A 23,737-nucleotide genomic window follows, 5' to 3' on the forward strand; every position below is an offset into this window, starting at 1 on the left:
CATGCCCGGCTAATTTTTTCTATATAGATTTTTAGCTGTCCAAGTCATTTCTTTCTGTTTTTAGTAGAGACGGGGTCTTGCTCTTCCTCAGGCTGCTCTCGAACTCCTGAGCTCAAACAATCTGCCCTCCTTGGCCTCCCAGAGTGCTAGGATTACAGGCGTGAGCCACCGCGCCCGGCCATCAAATCTCAATTTACTGAATCTTTTTTGATTTCAGACCAGGTTCCCTTCACAATATTGACTATGAGATTGCAGTCTAAGAATTTTCCATTTTTTTTGTCAAGCAAGAAAAAAATTATCTATAATCCTCGTATTTGTGGTTTCCAAAATCATACTGTTTAACTCAAGTAATTTGTCTCTTTTTCGTATGTGCTCTTAACATTATCACAAGGTATATAATACCTGCTGTTGATATTTGTCTGATTGAAAGGTTTTCTTGGTGTGCTATTTCCCCAGCAAAGGAATGTGTGTAAAGAGGTCTCTGAAACACTAGCTCTAGCCAGTGCTGACACTAAGGAGTTAAGATCCTGTGTACATCTGGTGTTCTCATAGCACTTCTCTGAACCAAGGACAAATGACAGACTTTTTTAGTCGTGATGTACAGTCAGCCCATGGGTTCTGTATTCATGGATTCAACCAACTTTCTTGTCATTATTTGCTAAACAATGCAGCATAACAATTATTTACATAGAATTTACATTGTATTAGCTAGTATAAGTAATCTAGAGATGATTTAAAGTATACAGGAAGATGTGTGTGGATTATATGCAAATACTATGCAATTTTATATAAGGGATTTGAGCATCCTCAGATCTTGGTATCTGCAGGGAGTCCTAGAACCAGTCCCCCAGGGATACCAAGGGACAGTAATCAGCTGTAACTGATTACTCCTTTTAGATGTAATTTATTCATTTGAGCTATGAGAGACTTAATATTAACTAATCCAACCCATTTATTTTTTAAGATATGATTAAGGCCCAGAAATCTTAGCACTGTACTCCAGGCTTTTGGTCTTTAGTCTGGTCTTGCTGATATTTGCTGATAACTTTATAATAAGCTTTGTGATAGTAAAAAGAAACCATGAAATATTTAGCAATTTTTCATTTTCTCTTAAACTTCTCAATACAATAATGATCATTTCTGTGGTATATTGTGTTTTTCTACAAGCAGAAATGAATGCCGAACGCTTACGAAGAGATAAAGGTTATTTGGTACATATTGGTGGTCTCTGTCCTTCAGTATCTGAGGTATGCCAAGATTTCTTTTTTGAACTTCATTTTTAAGTTTGTTAATTGTTCATATTATGATCATTTGTTGTGTTTCTACTTTTCACAAAGTTATTTCTCTTTTTTTATGCTGATTGAAGGTCTCACTTCCAGAAATACCAAGTTTCTGAAATTTCAATTTATGATTCTTCTACTAATTACAGGTGTGTTTCCCAAATTCAGTCAAATGTGCATTACTGTGTGCCTGCTGTTCACTAGAGGTTCTGTAGCAGACATCTGCCACAGTGGTGATAAAGTCAAAGGCCATTCCCACAGGAGTGTCCCAGGCTAGTATAGGGGGACACGTAGACAAATAGTTGCAGTCATTATAGACAAATAGCTGCAGTCATTAGTTTGTGCTGTTCTTAATCAGATCTTTCTTTGATTATACTTTGTAGCTTGTCATTAGAGTGCCTTAGTTAAGGAGAATGGGCTCCAGAAATAGATAACTTTGGCTCAATTCCCAGGTCTGTTAGCAACTTTATGAATAAATTTGGGCAATTTACTTAATCTTTTTGTACCTCAGCCTCCTCTTTGTCTATAAAGTGAGGTTAATAGTACTGTCATAGCGTTGTTGTGAAACTATGAGTTAAGTATGTAAAGCACTAGGAGTAAAGCCTAGCACATAGTAGATGCACAGAAAATTGTATTCTATTATTTCTAATTTTAATTGCTTTTTAGATGACACTTTTATACTTTTTAGGTAGATAGCTACATCATCTATATATAATCTCTTCCAATGTATACATTGGTACTTTCTATTTTGTGACATTCTCAGATCATTCAAATCACAGTGGTGATGGAAATACCTTTACTATCTTCTGATAAAAAGTGCTGGCTGTTCATTTCAGATATGAAAATCTTTATCAATTAAGAGAATCCTGTTTGTAGTTGGGGTTGAAATTTGTTAAAAAATAGGTGTTTAATTTTATTTAATGGAGTCACCTAAGAGTATGTGCTTTTTAAATTTTACTCATTAATGTGGTATTAATACATTTCATTATAGTAAAGTAGTATTATAATTCTAGTAGTATTACCTGATGTGAAAGATTCTTTCAATATCTTGTTGAATCCTTAAAACAAACTGTGGGTTTTTTTTTCTTAATTATTATACATACTGTGTGGAAATTTAGGAAATACAATTAAATGCAAAAATACAAGGAGATTATAAAAAATTATCCATAGTCGCATCATTTGAAAACAACCACTTTTTAGATTTGATATGTATCCTGCCACTGTCTAGGTCTGTGCTTTTATAGGAATAGCTCTTGCTCGACTGCCTCAATTATATGGCTAAAATTCTGATTAGATGTTCCAGCTCTTTTTTTGGTCTACATATTTCCCCACAACAAGGCCATAAAGATATTCTCTTTAAATATTCTGGTAAATGTTTTAAATTTTGACTTTCACATTGCAGGCCTTTGGGTCATCGGGAGGTTATGTTTGAACATAGGAATTAATTTTAATTTTTTTAGTATAAATAGTCCCCAGATTGCTAGTCTCTGCAACTTTATCATACATCAGCTTTGCAAATGTTTTATGTTAAATTTTAATATAAAATTAATAGGAGATAATTCATGAGAAATGCTTACTATCTTTTATTTCTCATCTTTAATTTGGTTTTTAGTTAGTTATCCTAAATAAACATTCTTCCTGATTTCAAGCTAAGTATATCAACCATTTTTTTTTTTGGGAGACAGAGTCTCACTCTGTTGCCCGGGCTAGAGTGCCCTGGAATCAGCCTAGCTCACAGCAACCTCAAACTCCTGGGCTTAAGCAATCCTACTGCCTCAGCCTTCCGAGTAGCTGGGATTACAGGCGTGTGCCACCATGCCTGGCTAATTTTTTCTACATATATTTTTAGTTGGGCAGATAATTTCTTTCTATTTTTAGTAGAAACAGGTCTGGCTCTTGCTCAGGCTGGTCTCGAACTCCTGACCTTGAACGATCCACCCGCCTTGGCCTCCCAGAGTGCTAGGATTACAGGCGTGAGCCACCCTGCCCGGCTTAGTATATCATCCTTTATAAGAGCATTTATTATTTTGAAAACTATATTTGAGCCAGTGGTTACAAAATTAAGTTTGAGGTAATTTAAAGTCATTAATGAAAAATCTTTTGGTTTTCTGCTTTTGTATTTTAGATATGCATCTCTTGCTTTCCAAAAAAAAAAAAACAGTGATGTAAAGATGGCTGTGAAAGGAATGATGCCAAAAAAGTGGGGGACTGCTGCTTTACAGTCTTTTTTTAATTCTTTATTCTTGAATAGTGCTACTCTATAAGTGACTAATTATTATACTTTCATCACTTTTTGTAGCTAACGTTATCTCATAATTGTTGAAACCATAAAATGCAGTCATTTTATTTTTTTATGCCCTCATCTTTACCTCACTGAAGTTTTAAACACGATGTGGAAAATGATGGAAGTTTGCTTTGTTCACTCTTTCCACTTCTCAGCAAAATGCCTGGGATCCCGTAGGCATCCACAGACCTTTCTTTTCAATGTACATGTAGTAAAATGCACATTTTGGTGTCCATGACTTTAGATGAAGGCATACGGGCAAATAACCTCCACCATAATCAAGATACAGAACAGTTTCCTCATTCCAGAAAATTCTCTCATGCTCTGATATATTTCCTGTTCTTAAAATTTTACCTATTTCAGAATGTCATGTAAATGAAACCATACTATGTATCCCCAGTAGTCTGGCTTCTTTTACTTAGCTTAATGCACTTGACGTTGATCCATGCTGTTGTGTGTGTAAGTATTTCATTCCTGTTCAAGTATTCCTCATTTTTTTTCAGTTATTTTCTTACTGACTTTTGAATTCTTTATCAGATAGATATGTGATTTGCAAATAATTCTTCTCAGCTTGTGCCTTGTCTTTTCATCTTAACAGTGTCTTTCTTAGCAGGGGTTTTTAATTTTCATAAAGTATAAACTATCAATTTTGCTTTTGTAACTTTTTAGTGTTGTAGCTAAGAGCTCTTAGCATAATTCAAGGTCACAAAGGTTTTGAAGTTAATTTTTATAAATTGTTTGAGGTTGAATTGTGGTGGTTTTGATTCTTTGTATTTGTTTCTATTTTGCATATGGAATTGTGCCAGTGTCATTTGTTGAGAAGACTGTCTAATGTCCATTGAATTACCTTTGCACCTTGGCCAAATATCAGTTGCCCCATTTGTGTGGATCTATTTCTAGACTGTGACAGTTCCATTTAACTCTATCTATTTTTCGACCCATACTACATGGCCTTGATTACTGTAGCTTTATAGTAACTCTTGAAATCAGGTGGAATGAGTCCTCTAACTTTATTATTTTTTAAAATTGTGGCTGTTCTAGTCTGTTTTGTCTTGCTATATAAATTTCATAATTCAACTTGTCTATCTACAACAAAAATCTTACTTGGATTTTTACTGGAGTTACTTTGAATTTACAGATCAGCACAAATCCCTTTTTAATAAATGGATGAAAGAAAAATATTCGTTGAATAAATGAATCTAAATTTTTCCCTTAATAAGATAAAGGGATCTCTTTCAACTCTGTCTGTTTTCCAATCCTTTCCTAATTCCTGGAGTTATCACATTCCTTTTCTATAGCATTACTGTTTCCATTGACAGACCTTTGTCTCTACTCTCAGTCAGGCATAGCCCTTCTTTATCCCGACAGGATTTTCACTTGACTTTGCATTCCTTTGACGTTACTATCCTTATCTGTCTTGTGTTCTTATTGCCAGACTTCTCAATGAAGTGATTTATATCCAATGTCTCAATTTCTTTGGTTGCTTCTCTCGTTTGTCCTAATAATCTGCCCTCAGTCTTTACAATTTCACTTGAACTCCTCTTTCCATTGTCACTGGTGACGTTTTCAATGGTCTTTCCCCATCTGCCTTCGTGACTCCTTGGCCTCTTTAAATTAGTCATTTCTTTCTGGAAACTCTTTTCGTTTCATCTCAGTGACACTTCACATGTAGGGTGAATTTTTTGTTTCCTTCCACAGTAGGAAGGAAGGAAACAAAGTACAATTAGGTTACATGGGGACCTAAACAGAAGGTTTGGGAACTGTGGCTTCTCCTCTCCCTTCTCATGTACCAATTAATATGGTTTCTTGCCTCTGCATCTCTGTGTGTTCATTTTCCTCCTCCTCTCTGCACATGACAGTTTTCTGCCCGCATTTGGCTTTGTGTTACTGAATTCTGACTCTACAGTATTTTCAGTTTGACAGATTAATTTGCTTGAGGAACACCAAAGGAGCAGCCCGAATGCGGCGCCGGGTACCCGCACGGCCCCTTTGGGCCCTCCGACTCGGAGCTTCTTTGGTTGGACTGGTGGATCGTCCCGAGCGCCGTTTTTGGTTGATGGTCTTGGTTTACTCTGAGCCGGTTCTTTTCCTAGGAATTGTTGTTTGGGATCCTAACTTAGATTTGGAGGTGCATCCTAAAGGGTCTTCTCCCTTGTCTTTTTATCGTAAAATTAATCTCAGTTGGCTTTGCTGTGCATTTTTGAAAGAGGAAACTGAACTGTCTTGTTGGTAGATAAATGAGAGACTGAGCTCCTCAGCTCCGAAGAGAAGGGGCAACCTTACTCCTCCCAGCCTTGGGAGACCCGGGCGACCGGGGTCCCGGGTGGGAGTTGCCTGGGGCGATTCCCTGAGGCGCGAGTGGCCCCATAGGGAACCCCCCCACACACATTAATTAAAAGAAGGCTCTTCCAGGAAACGCATATAAGAGCTGATCACTCGGCGTTTGGAGCCCTCTCGGAGGTGCTAGACCTCCGAGAGAGAAACCTGAGACACCTAAGAGGGTGGGAGCGACTCAGTGGTGAGACCTTGAGGAGCCCCACCCACAAGCAGCACACTCTGATCCACGACACCAAACCCCGTGTTACAGTTCGGTTGCTTCTTTTAAAGAAAAAATGGGACATCCTTTAAAATCGAGGAAAGACAAGGGAGAATGACCCCCATGGGGCACCGCAGTTGGTGTGTGGTACCTCTACTTGCAAGTAGTTCCGGAAATGAAAAGAGTCGAAGGCATGCCAGGTGTTGATAGGGCTCCAGCTGGTTATAGCTAATGCTTGTGCACAAGTTTTTACAAAAGGGCAAATTACATCCAGGAAAATTCAGAGTTGAAACGGTCTACCTACCGCCTATAGAGTTGAAGTATCTCGAGCTATTTTTCTCTCTTCTTTTCTGGCTACTCTAAACCCTGCTAACTTTTTCTGTTGATGTCCAGATAACTCATTCTTTACGGCATTTACAATGGAAAGGCTACGTGGAGATCCTGATGCCAGTTATTGGTCAAAGGGGTATGAAAATATTTCCATTTTGGTCTTTTAACCCTAAAGGCAGACAGAGTTTACCTCCACTGATTCACTGTGTATAGAGAGGTACACAGGAGGTGTTTCTAAACGCACTGTCATGTAATGTTAACCGGAGTGTCAGGGACTCAGAGTTGTCCTAGAAGTTGTGGTTAGAAGAGCTTAAGGTGAAAGCTTCGGTTTTCCCTTCGTCTTGTCCATTTTTGTCCCACTCTTTACAAGCGAGCAGGTTATGTGTACATTATGTGGCTGTGACAAAGTTTGTGCCTGGGGAAAATGTTTGTAAATTATTAATTTTTGTGTAGTAATTTATTTTAAGCTGAAAAGTGAATGATGATTACAATCCAGAGAATCTGAAAACAGTCTTACTCTTTATGAATATTGCGTGTACTCAAGTGTACAGCACCCCCCCCCCCCAAAAAAAATTGTTCTGAGAACATTTAGATTGTTTCCAGACAGCTTAATCTTGATCCTCACGGAGAAAGCATGCTACTTCTTTGTGTCATTGTTTGAGTTGCTGAGGACTGGCACTTAGAGTTTTTTTTTTTTTTTTTTCCTTTCTCTGTCTCTATCTCTCTGAGCCTACACTCAGGTGATCTTATGTTGATATCAGATTCAGAAAACTTAACTTAAAACGAAGGCTTCAGGAGCAAAAATGTTCTGACCTTGCCTCGTCTGCCTGCATCTTGTACCAACCCCTCCCTGAAGCCACCCATAAAAACCAGAATCCCTCTACCCAAGGCAGGTCGTACAGCCCAGAACCCCTGTTTTTCTGAAAGCTAGCCTCAAAACCCAAACTTAGTCTATGTAAAATGGCCATGAAGTAATTATCTGACCTGCTTTGTTCTTACTTTGTTTTACCATAAAACCCTGTGCCAGAAAGGGCCTTGCCGCCCTGCGGCCCAGAAGGGAGGAAGGCACACTGGGGAGAGGCCGAGCAGAATCTAAATGTAAAAGCCTTGCTGGTTCTGCCACTTGGCCTGTTAGAATGACCGCACCCCCTTTTGGGCCAGTCATTTCTACTGCACTGGCCATGCTTTCAACATAAATAATGGGCAGTTTCCCCTGCACCTTTGAGTGTACGTTCTGAAGGTGTCCATGCATAAGTTTTATTTCTTTTTCCTAGTAACCTTCTCAGCAGTAAATTCTCAACAGGTCTTCACGGGGACCTTTTTGGGCCTTTGCTCCCTGACTTTGGGGACCAGAGAGACTTTGATCCCTGTGATGTCAATAAATTCTATTTTGGGATGTGACGTTTTGGAAGGATCTAACGAACTGATGGGATGCTATAAAATGTCTACTACATTTATAACATTTAAAAGTGATGTCATATTTGCTGACTAAGTCTTACTGAAGGACTTACTTGCTTTTCTCGGTAAAATTTACGAGTTTAACATTGAAAAGCCAGTAACTTAAACGATATTTTAATCCCTGTTCCATGTTACAGATCTAATTTACAGGGTACAAAAATTGCAAACAGAAAAGTAACTTAAACGAATAGCTGGAATCTACGTAAACTGCTAAGGTAAATGAATAGATAAGATAAAGTAGGTAAATACAAATGAATAAAATTTTCCTATATTTTAAAATCTTAAAGTCATTATGTTAATTTAAAAGAGATAATCATAAAATGTTTGGATCGTTTATAAGGTAAAAGACTACAACATTGGTTCTTAAACATAAGCTTAAAGCTTGTACCTTGTTATCTTTGTATTTAGGAATGCCAATAAAATGGGTGACTAACACTTCAAAGTTACTTTAACTTCTTAGGTTTTTGTAAGAGTTGACGTGATCATCTGTATATGTATGTAATTAAAACTTGTAGATGAAAGGAAAATAATTCCATACAAAATTTTTTAATGAAAATATCATAAGATATAAGTATTTTGTGAAAAGATGATTTTGTCTAATTCACTGGTCTTTGAAAGTAAACTTCAGTGTGTCAATGGTCATTAAAAATTAAGTGGATGTGAAAGTTAAAGGTCATGAAAGTTTGGCCATAGATGCCGTCTCTCTGACATATCTTGGCCAAAAGGGGGGACTTGCGAACTAAAGTAAAATTTTGAGGCTCACCCTCCCCCAACAGTGCCGCAGCTGCCTATAACCTGCAAGCCGCTGCTTCCAGATGGCCCACCTCTTCAGGCCAAAGGGATGTGTACCTGCCACGTATTGATTTATGACTTTACCTAGAGGCCTCTTGGGCGTGGTTCGAGGTCATGAGTCTCAAATTTGGCTCAGATTAAATCTCTTTCAAATTATGTTACGGAGTTTGGTTTCTTTTCCATTGACAAGATTGACGCCTGGGCGTGGCGCTCGGGGAAGACTCAGGACCACCGAAGGAGCAGCCCGAACGTGGCCCCGGGTACCGGCACGGCCCCTTTGGGCCCTCCCACACCGAGCTTCTCCTTTGGTGGGACTGGTGGTTCGTCCCAAGCGCCGTTTTTCGTTGATGTTCTTGGTTTACTCTGAGCCGGTTCTTTTCCTAGGAATTGTTGTTTGGGATCCTAACTTTACATTTGGAGGTGCATCCTAAAGGGTCTTCTCCCTTGTCTTTTTATCCTAAAATTAATCTCAATTGGCTTTGCTGTGCATTTTTGAAAGAGAAAACTGATCTGTCTTGTTGGTAGATAAATGAGAGACTGAGTTCCTCAGCTCCGAAGAGAAGGGGCAACCTTACTCCTCCCTGCCTTGGGAGACCTGGGCGACCGGGGTCCCGGGTGGGAGTTGCCTGGGGCGATTCCCCGAGGCGCGAGTGGCCCCATAGGGAACCCCCACACACGTTAATTAAAAGAAGGCTCTTCCAGGAAACGCATATAAGAGCTGATCACTCGGCGTTTGGAGCCCTCTCGGAGGTGCTAGACCTCCGAGAGAGAAACCTGAGACACCTAAGAGGGTGGGAGCGACTCAGTGGTGAGACCTTGAGGAGCCCCACCCACAAGCAGCACACTCTGATCCACGACACCAAACCCCGTGTTACAGTTCGGTTGCTTCTTTTAAAGAAAAAATGGGACATCCTTTAAAATTGAGGAAAGACAAGGGAGAATGACCCCCATGGGGCACCGCAGTTGGTGTGTGGTGCCTCTACTTGCAAGTAGTTCTGGAAATGAAAAGAATGGAAGGCATGCCAGGTGCTGCTAGGGCTCCAGCTGGTTATAGCTAATGCTTGTGCATAAGTTTTTACGAAAGGGCAAATGACATCCAGGAAAATTCAGAGCTGAAACGGTCGACCTACCACGCTATAGAGTTGAAGTGTCTCGAGCTATTTCTCTCTCTTCTTTTCTGGCTACTCTAAACCCTGCTAACTTTTTCTGTTGATGTCCAGATAACTCATTCTTTACGGCATTTATAATGGAAAGGCTACGTGGAGATCCTGATGCCAGTTATTGGTCAAAGGGGTATGAAAATATTTCCGTTTTGGTCTTTTAACCCCAAAGGCAGATAGAGTTTACCTCCACTGATTCAGCGTCTATAGAGAGGTACACAGAAGGTGTTTGTAAACGCACTGTCATGTAATGTTAACCCGACCCTCAGGGACTCAGAGTTGTCCTACAAGTTGTGGTTAGAAGAGCTTAAGGTGAAAGCTTCGGTTTTCCCTTGGTCTCATCCATTTTTGTCCCACTTTTTACAAGCGAGCTGGTTATGTGTACATTATGTGGCTGTAACAAAGTCTGTGCCTGGGGAAAAAGTTTCTAAATTATTAATTTTTGTGTAGTCATTTATTTTAAGATGAAAAGTGAATGATGATTACAATCCAGAGGATCTGAAAACAGTCTTACTCTTTATAAATATTTCCTGTACTCATGTACACCCCCCCCAAAAAAAATTGTTCTGAGACCATTTGGATTCTTTTCCAGACAGCTTAATCCTGATCCTCACGGAGAAAGCATGCTACTTCTTTGCATCATTGTTTGATTTGCTGAGGACTGGCGCTGAGAGGTTTTTTTTTCCCCCCTCCCTCTCTGTCTCTCTCTCTCTGTCAGTCTACACTCAGGTGATCTTATGTTGATATGGGATTCAGAAAACTTAAAACGAATGCTTCAGCAGCAAAAATGTTCTGGCCTTGCTTTGTCTGCCTGCGTCTTGTACCAATGCCTCCCTGAAGCCGGCCATAAAAACCAGAATCCCTCTACCCAAGGCAGGTCATACAGCACAGAACCCCTTTTTTTCTGAAAGCTAGCCTTAAAACCCAAACTTAGTCTATGTAAAATGGCCATGAAGTAATTATCTGACCTGCTTTGTTCTTACTTTGTTTTACCGTAAAACCCCGTGCCAGAAAGGGCCTTGCCACCCTGCAGCTCAGAAGGGAGGAAGGCACACTGGAGAGAGGCCCAGCAGAATCTAAATGTAAAAGCCTTGCTGGTTCTGCCGATCGGCCTGTTAGAAAGAGTGCACCCACTTTTGGGCCAGTCATTTCTACTGCACTGTCCATGCTTTAAACATAAATAATGGACGGTTTCCCCTGCACCTTTGAGTGTTCGTTCTGAAGGTGTCCTTGCATAAGTTTTAATCCTTTGTCCTAGTTAATCTTCATGGCAGTAAATTCTCAACAGGTCTTCATGGGGACCTTTTGGGGGCCTTTGCTCCCAGACTTTGGGAACCAGAGACTCTTTGATCCCTGTGATATCAATAAATTCTGTTTGGGGACGTGACGTTTTGGAAGGATCTAACGAACTAATGGGATGTTCTAAAATGTCTACTACGTTCATAACATTTAAAAGTGATGTCTTATTTGTTTACTAAGTCTTATTGAAGTACTTACTTGCTTTTCTCAGTAAGATTTACGAGTTTAAGATTGAAAAGCCAAGGCCAGGCACGGTGGCTCACGCCTGTAATCCTAGCCCTCTGGGAGGCCGAGGTGGGTGGATTGCTTGAGGTCAGGAGTTGGAGACCAGCCTGAGCGAGACCCCGTCTCTACTAAAAATAGAAATAAATTATCTGAACAAATAAAAATATATATAGAAAAAATTAGCCAGGCATAGTGGCACATGCCTGTAGTCCCAGCTACTCGGGAGGCTGAGGCAGTAGGATCGCTTAAGCCCAGGAGTTTGAGGTTGCTCTTAGCTAGGCTGATGCCACGGCACTCACTCTAGCCCGGGCAACAAAGTGAGACTCTGTCTCAAAAAAAAAAAAAAAAAGATTGAAAGGCCAGTAACTTAAACTATATTTTAATCCCTGTTCCATGTTACAGATCTAATTTACAGGGTACAAAAATGGCAAACAGAAAAGTAATTTAAACGAATAGCTGGAATCTAAGTAAACTGCTAAGGTAAATGAATAGATAAGATAAAGTAGGTAAATACAAATGAATAAAATTTTCCTATAATTGAAAATCTTAAAGTCATTATGTTAATATAAAAGATAATCAGAAAATGTTTGGCTCGTTTGTAAGGTAAAAGACTACAACATTGGTTCTTAAACATAAGTTTAAAGCTTATACCCTGTTATCTTTGTATTTAGGAATGCCAATGAAATGGGTGACTAATGCTTCAAAGTTACTTTAACTTCCTAGGTTTTTCTAAGAGTTGATGTGATCATCTGTATATGTGTGTAATTAAAACTTGTAGACGAAAGGAAAATAATTCCATACAAAACTTTTTAATGAAAATACCATAAGATACAAGTATTTTGTGAAAAGATGATTTTGTCTAATTCACTGATCTTTGAAACTAAACTTCAATATGTCAGTGGTCATAGGAAATTAAGTGGATATAAAAGTTAAAGGTCATAAAAGTTTGGCCATATATGCTGTCCCTCTGACATATCTTGGCCAAAAGGGGGGGACTTGTGAACTAAAATAAAATTTAGAGGCCTCCCCCCCCACACATACACCACTGCTGCCACCTATAAGCTGCGAGCCCCTGCCCGCTTCGAGATGGCCCACCTCTTTGGGCCAAACCGATATGTGCCTCCCACGTATTGATTTATGACTTTACCTATGACCCCTGTCTCCCTGAAATGTATAAAACCAACGTACAACATACCAGCCACAGCGAGTCCACTTGCTCAAGGCCTCTTGAGCGTGGCTTGGGGTCATAAGCCTCAAATTTGGCTCGGATTAAATCTCCTTCAAATTATGTTATGGAGTTTGGTTTCTTTTCCATTGACAAGATTGACGCCCGGGCGCTGGGCTCCGAGAAGACTCAGGACCACCAAAGGAGCAGCCTGAACTCGGCGCCAGGTACTGGCATGGCCCCTTTGGGCCTTCCAACTCGGAGCTTCTCCTTTGGTGGGACTGGTGGGTCGTCCCGCGTGCCGTTTTTGGTTGATGTTCTTGGTTTACTCTGAGCCGGTTCTTTTCCTAGGAATTGTTGTTTGGGATCCTAACTTAGATTTGGAGGTGCATCCTAAAGGGTCTTCTCCCTTGTCTTTTTATCCTAAAATTAATCTCAATTGGCTTTGCTGTGCATTTTTGAAAGAGGAAACTGAACTGTCTTGTTGGTAGATAAATGAGAGACTGAGTTCCTCAGCTCCGAAGAGAAGGGGCAACCTTACTCCTCCCAGCCTTGGGAGACCCGGGTGACCGGGGTCCCGGGTGGGAGTTGCCTGGGGCGATTCCCCGAGGCGCGAGTGGCCCCATAGGGAACCCCCACACACGTTAATTAAAAGAAGGCTCTTCCAGGAAACGCATATAAGAGCTGATCACTCGGCGTTTGGAGCCCTCTCGGAGGTACTAGATCTCCGAGAGAGAAACCTGAGACACCTAAGAGGGTGGGAGCGACTCAGTGGTGAGACCTTGAGGAGCCCCACCCACAAGCAGCACACTCTGATCCACGACACCAAACCCCGTGTTACAGTTCGGTTGCTTCTTTTAAAGAAAAAATGGGACATCCTTTAAAATCGAGGAAAGACAAGGGAGAATGACCCCCATGGGGCACCGCAGTTGGTGTGTGGTGCCTCTACTTGCAAGTAGTTCTGGAAATGAAAAGAGTGGAAGGCGTGCCAGGTGTTGCTAGGGCTCCAGCTGGTTATAGCTAATGCTTGTGCACAAGTTTTTACGAAAGGGCAAATGACATCCAGGAAAATTCAGAGCCGAAACGGTCGACCTACCGCGCTATAGAGTTGAAGTGTCTCGAGCTATTTCTCTCTCTTCTTTTCTGGCTACTCTAAACCCTGCTAACTTTTTCTGTTGATGTCCAGATAACTCATTCTTTACGGCATTTACAATGGAAAGGCTATGTGGAGATCCTGATGCCAGTTATTGGTCAAAGGTTTATGAAAATATTTCCATTTTGGTCTTTTAACCCTAATGGCAGATAGAGTTTACCTCCACTGATTCAGCGTCTATAGAGAGGTACACAGAAGGTGTTTCTAAATGCACTGTCATGTAATGTTAAGCCGACCCTCAGGGACTCAGAATTGTCCTACAAGTTGTGGTTAGAAGAGCTTAAATTGAAAGCTTCGGTTTTCCCTTGGTCTTGTCCATTTTTGTCCCACTCTTTACAAGCGAGCCAGTTATGTGTACATTATGTGGCTGTAACAAAGTTTGTGCCTGGGGAAAACGTTTGTAAATTATTAATTTTTGTGTGGTCATTTATTTTAAGATGAAAAGTGAATGATGATTACAATCCAGAGGATCTGAAAACAGTCTTACTCTTTATAAATATTGTGGGTACTCAAGTACACCCCCCAAAAAAAAGAATTGTTCTGAGACCATTTGGATTCTTTTCCAGACAACTTAATCTTGATCCTCATGGAAAAAGCATGCTACTTCTTTGTAGCATTGTTTGAGGTGCTGGGGACTGGCACTGAGAATTTTTGTTTTTTTTTTTTTTCTCTCAGTCTACACTCAGGTGATCTTATGTTGATATGGGATTCAGAAAACTTAAAACGAATGCTTCAGCAGCAAAAATGTTCTGACCTTGCCTCGTGTGCTTGCCTCTTATACCAATCCCTCCCTGAAGCTGGCCATAAAAACCGGAACCCCTTTTTTTTGAAAGTGTTAAAGCTGGTTCCCCTTATCCCCAGGAACAGAAAGACAGAGTCACTGAGGCTGCAAAAAGGCAAAGGTGTTTTATTGACTAGCTTGAGCTGGGGTCCAAGCCCTGAGCACCAATGCAGTGGTCTCTTTCCCTGGGCAGGGACCCTGCTCAGGGGGGGGTGAATGTCTTTTGTACTTTTCAGCAGATTACATGCACGGGGTATACCATCCCCCCTCCCTCCCTTAATTCATTTGCTCCTTCAAAAGTGGCTGATTGTCTTGGCTCCTGATTGGTTGGTTTTCAAGCCGTGGGACTGGCTTTTGATTGGTTTCTAAGTTGCAGGACCGGCTTCTGATTACGCCTTGCCCTTCTTATCTGGTTAATTGGTTGGAAGGTCCAGGGACTCTCCAGCCCTTTATCAGGAAGTAACTTACAGTTATCTCCCCCTGGCCTGTCGAGTCCATCTCGGCTTCACTTAAGCTAGGTCAGCAAGCCATATTTACAGAAGCAATTAGCATCTGTTAGAATCAAGGAGAGCACACTTTTTTTTTTTTTAAACAACTCCTGTTCTTCAAAAGCTAGACTTAAAACCCAAACTTAGTCTATGTAAAATGGCCCTGAAGTAATTATCTGACCTGCTTTGTTCTTTCTTTGTTTTACCATAAAACCCCATGCCAGAAAGGGCAGAGGCCAAGCAGATTCTAAATGTAAAAGCCTTGCTGGTTCTGCCACTTGGCCTGTTAGAATGAGCGCACCCACTTTTGGGCCAGTCATTTCTACTGCACTGTCCATGCTTTCAACATAAATAATGGACAGTTTCCCCTGCACCTTTGAGTGTTCGTTCTGAAGGTATGCATGCATAAGTTTCATTCCTTTCTCCTAGTAACCTTCTTGGCAGTAAATTCTCAACAGGTCTTCACAGGGACATTTTGGGGGCATTTGCTCCCAGACTTTGGGGACCAGAGACACTTTGATGTCAATAAATTCTGTTTCGGGACGTGACATTTTGGAAGGATCTAATGAACTAATGGGATGTTCTAAAACATCTACTACATTTATAGCATTTAAAAGTGTTGTCATATTTGTTTACTAAGTCTTACTGAAGGACTCACTTGCTTTTTTTGGTAAGATTTGCAAGTTTAAGATTGAAAAGCCAATAACTTAAACTATATTTTTATCCCTGTTCTGTGTTACAGATCTAATTTACAGGGTACAAAAATGGCAAACAGAAAAGTAACTTAAATGAATAGCTAGAATCTACGTAAACCGCTAAGGTAAATGAATAGATAAGATAAAGTAGGTAAATACAAATGAATAAAATTTTCCTATAATTGAGAATCTTGAAGTCATTATGTTAATTTAAAAGAGATAATCATAAAATGTTTGGATCGTTTATAAGGTAAAATACTACAACATTAGTTCTTAAACATAAGTTTAAAGCTTATACCTTGTTATCTTTGTATTTAGGAATGCCAATAAAATGGGCGACGTTAACACTTCAAAGTTACTTTAACTTTCTAGGTTTTTCTAAGAGTTGACGTGATCATCTGTATATGTGTGTAATTAAAACTTGTAGATGAAAGGAAAATAATTCCATACAAAATTTTTTAATGAAAATATCATAAGATATAAGTATTTTGTGAAAAGATGATTTTGTCTAATTCACTGATCTTTGAAACTAAACTTCAATATGTCAATGGTCATTAAAAATTAAGTGGATGTGAAAGTTAAAGGTCATAAAGGTTTTGCCATAGATGCCATCTCTCTGATGTATCTTGGCCAAAAGGGGGGGACTTGCGAACTAAAATAAAGTTTTGAGGCTCACCCCCCCCCCACACACACACACCGCTGCCGCCGCCTATAACCTGTGAGCTCCCGCCCGCTTCCAGATGGCCCACCTCTTTGGGCAAACCAATGTGTGCCTCCCACATATTGATTTATGACTTTACCTATGACCCCTGTCTCCCTGAAATGTATAAAACCAAAGTAGAACATACCGGCCACAGCGAGTCCACTTGCTCAAGGCCTCTTGGGCATGGTTCCGGGTCATGAGCCTCAAATTTGGCTCAGATTAAATCTCTTTCATATTATGTTACAGAGTTTGGTTTGTTTTCTGTTGACGAGATTGACGCCCGGGCGTGGGGCTCGGGGCTCAGGGAAGAGTCAGGACCACCAAAGACTCAGTAGCCCGAAGTCGGCACCGAGTACCAGCATGGCCCCTTTGGACCTTCTGACTCCGAGCTTCTTCTCCGGTGGGACTGGTGGGTGGTCCCGAGCACCGTTTTTGGTTGATGGTTCTGAGCTGGTTCTTTTCCTAGGAATTGTTGTTTGGGATTCTAACTTAGATTTGGAGGTGCATCCTAAAGGGTCTTCTCCCTTGTCTTTTTATCCTAAAATTAAGTTTCTTTTGTTTACAAGGATTTTATGGCATTTGCTACCATAGCCTAAATGGACTAAGATAGTATCTTTCTAGCTTCATTTCCTAGTATATATCTTCTTTCTTGCATCCTTCCATGCTATGTAATGGTAATCCTGCTTCCTACAATGCATCCTAATTCCTTAGCACTTTGTACTCACATTCACAATGCAGCATTCTTTCTCTTCCCAAAATGATCTAGATAAATCCTATTTGTCTTTCAGGCCCAGCCCAAATGACACTTTGGGGCCCTAAATACCCAAATAGGAGTAACGTAACTCCTCCCTCATTACTTATACTTTTATTAAAAACCAAAGGGCTTACACTTCAAAAACCTAGCTAGTTCATGTCTTAGGGAGGATGGCTTGTTATTCTGAATAGAGTATCATTATATCTCACTAAAATTTCTTTTTGCACCAAAAATAAGATTCTCAAACTCACTGAGTAGTCCAGTTGCCTCAAATTTCAGTTTAAGATTATACTTGTCAGGAGGGAAAATGAGACCATAAAGTAAATCATTCAATCACCTAGTTGGCCTCAGCACTAGGAATAGGAGGACTAAGGCACAGCTGCTGCCTATAGGAACTCATATTCCACAAAGAGAAAGAGGTCAGCACACAATAACAGGGTGATGGGCTGTGAAAGCCAAGGAGACAGACACAGGAAAATGACAACCTAAAAATGCAGGAGCCAGTGAGTTAGGGAAAGTTCACAGATTAAATGATTTTATAGTAATCTATTTTCCTAAAGAACAGATGGAGGGAAAATAGGAAATGACTGACATTCTATGAGAATATGATTATTGACTAGAATGTCTGTCCCTCTAGGAGACCAACATTTAGCTTGTTGCATATTATGGAGCAATGTTTTTAATAAATGTACAGCAAACCATGTGTAATCCAACTCAATGAAAAAAAAACCAACTGAAATCTCAAGCTATTTTGAAACAGGAAGGAGAAAATTTGCAAATATAAGGTTTTCCCAGCTAAAGCAGAGAAGGCAAAACATACGCACCCTTTGGAAGGTATTAAAGAGGCTGTCACAATCTGACTGCAAAGCAAGGTCGTTGTCAGTCCTCAAATGCCCTTGGTCTCTGCATCCAAGAAAAAAAAAAAATCATTTTTTTTCTAAGTTACAATAGTCAAGCCTGTAAATAAATATTTTTAAATTTCCGAAGCTGTATCTCCCCACTAAAAGATGCTCAAAATTAAAAAAAAATAAATCAAAATATTTTTTAGCTACTTTTGTCAAAAAGCTAAATATTTTGTAAGGTCTCAATATGCATGTTGGCCCTCTCTTTATCACGCTGTAACACACCATCTCTTGGGTTTTGCCGTGACAGTAGGTAACAAGGCTTCCAGGCTCTCTTCAATGCCTCCAAGCTCCCCTTTCTCCAAACACAAAAGGAAGATGAAAACTACAAATCCCCATCTGCCCACCCTGCAGTTCCTGGAAAGAGACAGTCCTCAGATTGTTCCTGCTTAGACCCCTGAAGCCTGGAGAAGCAGATGGGGACAAGTGTGGCAGCGGGTGAGGAAGGACGTCCAATGAGGGGACAGACAGGAGAAGGGACATGGAGAGGAGGGGTCAACGGAGATAAAACAGTGAGGGGGATGAGAAGGAAGAACAAAAAAACAGGGAGAAAGGAGTGACAATCACAGAAGAGAGAGAAAGATAAAATGGAAGAGAAAAAGAAGAAAGGGTCAGGGTTAAAGGACGGGGAGACGGTGGCAAAGAGAACGTGGAAAGGCTGTCACTGGGAAGAAGGGAGGTTAAGGCGGTGCCACCTACAGGGCTTTACCCCAGCAGGTGAATGGGCTGCACGGGGAAGGGGGAACTGGACACCGAGCGGGTGGTAGCAAGGGGCTCTGGGCGAAGGCAGGAGCCTGAGGGGGATGCCTGAGCCAGGGGGCGACAGGCACGCGGGGGCGGGGGCGGCGGCGGCTGCGGCTTGGGCGGGCCCTGCTCCCTCACCGTGGCTGAGCCGGCCCGATCCTCGGGCGCAGCCTCTGCCCCGGGTGCAGCGGTGGCCGGACCGGAGCCCGCCCCCAGGCTGAGCCAGCGCTGGGGCTCCGGGCTCAGCCCCAGCCTCGGCCTCTTTCCCTCAGAAGCCGGAAGTGCCGCGACCACAGCCAGCAGTGGAGCGCAGACTCCGCCTCGCTAGAGCCGCGCCTGCGCGTTCCTGTTTCTGTTGCTGGGTCCTGGGATCTGTGTCACTGAGCAGCCGGCAGAGGGCAGGCTTCAAATTGTTGAAGGCCCCGGAGTGTCTGAGCGTGTCCAAGGGGGTTGTTGGGGACCTGTCACCTGGGCGCTGCTTGGTGAAGCCTGGGGGACTCCAGGGGACTGCCACAGTGGGTATGGGGAGCAGCCCTGCTCCGATGGCCAAGAAGATGAGGAGCCTGATCTAAGACCAGGAGGGAACACTGGGTACCGACTCCCAGCCCAGGCATCTTCCATCCCATCCCTCCATCCCCCTCGCCTGTGAGAAACTGGAAACCGCATATATTGCTGATGAGAGTGAAAAATGGTGCAGCTATTGTTGAAACACTTTGGTGGTTCCTCAAAAGGTTAAGCATAGAATTACCGTATGACCCAGCAAGTCCAATTACAGGTGTGTAACCAAAAGAATTCAGAACAGAGATTCAAACTTACATTTGCATACTAATGTTCATAGCAACTGTATTCACGCTAACCAAAAGGCAGAAACAACCTAAATGTCCATCAACAGATGATAAATGGATAAAGAAAATGTGGCAAGTACACACAGAGGAATATTACTCAGCCATGAAAACGAATGGAGTTATATGACACCTGCTACAGCATGGGTGAATCTTGGAAGCATCATGATAAATGAAATAAGCCAGGCATAAAAGGACAAATACCATATGATTCCACTTCTTTGAAATATCTAGAATAGGCAGATTCATACAGACAAAGTATGTTAGAGGTTACCTGGGGCTGAGGGCAGGGGAAATGGGAGTTATCGCCTAATGGTTACAGAGCTTCCGGTTGGTATGATGAGAAAATTGGAAATATATATTGATGATGGTTGCACAGCATTGTGAATTTACTTAACGCCAGTGAACTACACTTACAAATGGTTACAGTGGCAAATTGTGTATATCAGAAGAAAAATAGGTTTAAAGTGAAATACTTTTTAAGATACATAAAAGCTGAAAGAATCAATCAGCAACACACTCTTAAAATGCAAGAAATGTTAGACGTACTTTAGGCAGGAGAAAAATGATACCAGATGAGATTATGTTTAGAGATCTGCCCATGGTAACCAAATGGGTAGTATGTGACTTTTTTTCTTTTTAAAACGTCTTTAAAAGATAATTGACTCTTTAAACAAAAATAACAATAATGAAATTGTGGTGTATAACACATGTGTAAGTAACATGTATGACAATACCATAGAGACCCGAGGGGAAGCGATGGAAGTGTGGAGCATTCTGTATGGCTCTTACGCGGCACAGAAAGTGGTGTCATATCACTGGAAGGTAGAAACCAACGGTATTGTTTCGTATCCTATGCTGCACAGGACAGGTGCCCACACAAAGAACTATCCAACCCAAAATGTAAGGTTGAGAAACCATGCCCTAAAGCTAAATAACTAAAACAGTAAAACAAAAAGTTATAGCTAATGGGCCACAAAGGAAATAAGAATGAAAAAATACTCAATGCAAATGAAGTCATACAAGAAAACAGAGCAAAGAGCTGATGAGATGAAGAGAAAACGTACAGGACGTGTTTGGTGAATGGAACATGGTGGAAATGACATGGTATCAGCTTCCAGGCCCAGGACTCATGAAACCAGCAGCTTCCACTGTCTGTCTCTTGGAACATTTGCTCTGGAGGAAACCATCACTCACATTGCCACCTGGGCTCCACCTCTTGTCATACCACTGGTGGCATTAGATTGTCATAGCATTTAAAAAGAAATATTTACAGGTAAATCTGACAAAACTACAAAAGACCTGTACTATAAAAACTGTAAACATTGCAGAGTAAAAATAAAGGAGACCTTAGCAAAGGGAGAGATACTCTTTCTTTGCAGGTCAGAAAAACACTCAGACATCAGTTCTGACCAAATTGATCTGCAGATTCAGCACAAGCCCAGTCAACATCTAAGTGTTCTCTGTTATAGAAATTGTCAAGCTGATTCTAATATTCATGTGGACATGCAAATGACATAGAATAAGTCCTCCAGAAAAAAAAAAAAAAGAACAAAGTTTGAGGACTAATACCACTCAATTTCAGGATTTTTAATAAAGCTATGGTAATCAAGACAGTGGTATAAAGACAAATAGATCAATAGAACGAAATAGAGAGTTCAGAAACAGACTCATGGCCGGGCGCAGTGGCTCACTCCTGCAATCCCGGCACTCTGGGAGGCCAAGGAGGGAGGATCACTCGGGGTCAGGAGTTCGAGACCAGCCTAAGCAAGAGTGAGACCCCATCTCTACTAAAAATAGAAAAAAAATTAGCCAGGTGTGGGTGGCACCTGCAGTCCCAGCTACTCAGGAGGCTGGGGCAGGAGGATCACTCAAGCCCAGGAGCTAGAGGCTGCAGGGAGCTAGGCAGACACCATGTCACTCTAGCCCAGCGATTTGAACAAGCCTCTGTCTCAAAAAAAAAAAAAAAAAAAAAAAAGGAAAAGAAATAGACTCACTCATGCATGGAAAACAGATGTGTTACAGATGAGCAAAGGCCATGCAGGGGAAAAAGGATTGTCTTTTCAATAAAGTGTGCAGGAAAATGTGGCTACTCGTGTATCAAAAAAAAAATTTAACTCATTCCACATCTCATACATATACGAATTGGGCCATCAATATAAATGTAAAACTATAAACTTCCAGAAGAAAATAGAACATGTTTGTGATCTTGGGCTAGGCAAAGACGTCTTAAATATAACACCTGAAGCATGGTTTTCCGAAAGAGCACGCAGAATTTTATCAAGATTTTAAACTTATATTCTTCCAAAGACACTGTTAGAGTGAAAATACCAACCATAGACTAGCAGGAAATATTTGCAAAGCCTGTACCTGATAAAGGACTTGTATCTGGAATATGTAAATAGGTCTCAAACTCAGTAATAAAAAGTAAATAACCCAATAACAAAATGAGCAAAAAATTTGGCTAGATACTTCACCAAAGAAGATGCTCAGAAGACAAGTAAGTATGCTCAATGTCATTAGTTGTGGGGGAACTGCGACTTACACCACAGTGAGAATTGCTGCGCACCTGCCCGAGTGGCTGAAAGAGACTGGCAGGCCACGCAGGGCTGGCTTTGCAGGCCTGTGACCTGTGCAGTGACACAGAGCCCCTGCACGGAGGGCCCTGCGCCTTGTTTCATGCCCTCCTGTTTTCATCTTGAAATCCTTAATGATCTTAGAACAGGGAGCCCGGCGTTTTCATTTTGCCCCAGACCCAGCAAATTATATAGCCAGTCTCGACTCCACATGTTAGCAAGGATGGGGGAAAGTGGGGCTCTCATACACCGCTGGTAGGAATGTAAAATGGAACCACCACTTTGGAAAACAGTTGGGCAATGTCTTAAAAAGTTAAGTGTTTACCTCCCGTAGGACCCAGCATTCCCACGCTTAGGTGTATACCCAAGAGAAATAAAAATATATGTGAAAGATTATGTAGATTTTATGGGGATTAACTAACCAATAAAATCCCTTTTCTTTCCATTATATCTTTCATGAATAGTGAAGGCATTACAAATACTTTCTCTGTAAAAAGTTTCTCTATTATGATTGTCCCAAAGGTTACACTGCAAATAATTACATTAGATTTTGACCTCTTATTTATGCAGTGACATTAATTAAAAGTAGAAAAGTAAAACATTTATTTATCTTAAAGCTAGTAGAGACTTAACTATCCCTTCCATAACAGGCAGAGTTTTCATTTGGGAGAAATAAACCGTTTTTACTGTGACACATACACTACTTACATTATTAACATTGGTTCCATTTTATAAAAAGTATTTTTAATTCTAAGTTGTGATTTCAGTAATGATGAATTGTACATTTTATAGCTTGCTCTAATCTTTTTACACAATTAAATTAGACCTAGCCCCAAGTTTTACCAACTTTTTAAAAACTTACCAGTCTATAACAATGACACAACTGATGAAAATGACATATCTGTGTAACGATGCAAAACTCACCATAGGTTCAAGAATAATGTACTTGTTTCATATCTGAAGATTAAACATATTGTAAATTTGGGGGGGGGGTGTCTTTTTCTTTTTTCTTTTTGTGGAGACAAGGTCTCGCTCTGTTACCTGGGATACAGTACAGTGTTACTACCACAGCTCACTGTGTTACCTGGGATACAGTACAGTTTTACTACCACAGCTCACTGCAACTTCAAACTCCTAGGCTCAAGTGATCCTTCTGCCTCAGGCTCTCCAGTAGCTGGGACTACAGGCACATGCCACCACACCTGGCTTTTCTCCCCCCCTCCCATTTTAGTAGAGATGGGGTTTCGCTCTTGCTCAGACTGGTCTTGAACTCCTGGCCTCAACCAGTCCTCCCTCCTTGGCTTCCCAAAGTGTTAGGATTACAGGCACAAGCCACTGCACCAGGCCTAAAATATACTGTAAGTTGTACAGTCCATTTCCTTGGTAGTTGGGAAAAAGGGCACAGGCAACAGCAGAGGACTGTCCTGGGACACTCTTCATCACACAACCAGTGACAGTTTAGTCAAAATCGCACCCGAAAGCCCAACCTTGACTAGCTATGCTCTGCCATCAATTAGAAAATGGTTACCTTTCTGAAAACCCTCAGGATAAATTTCTTTCTGGTTTTAGC

General features: G+C 41.1%; 1 long non-coding RNA gene across 5 annotated transcripts in view; it reads left to right on the forward strand.

Moving 5' to 3' along the window:
* The window catches only part of LOC123623580, a 57,697-nt gene that overhangs the window by 17,547 nt on the left and 16,413 nt on the right, over nucleotides 1-23,737 (forward strand). For 4 of the 5 annotated variants that reach the window (XR_006729925.1, XR_006729924.1, XR_006729921.1 and 1 more), the window contains exon 2: nucleotides 1,171-1,247. This is a non-coding gene — a long non-coding RNA (uncharacterized LOC123623580). Of the gene's footprint in view, nucleotides 1-1,170; nucleotides 1,248-3,405; nucleotides 3,481-23,737 lie in introns of all 5 variants that reach the window. The other variant, XR_006729922.1, reaches the window with a different exon arrangement.

This window comes from Lemur catta, chromosome 18, assembly GCF_020740605.2.
Source record: "Lemur catta isolate mLemCat1 chromosome 18, mLemCat1.pri, whole genome shotgun sequence".
Taxonomy (NCBI): Eukaryota; Metazoa; Chordata; class Mammalia; order Primates; family Lemuridae; genus Lemur; species Lemur catta.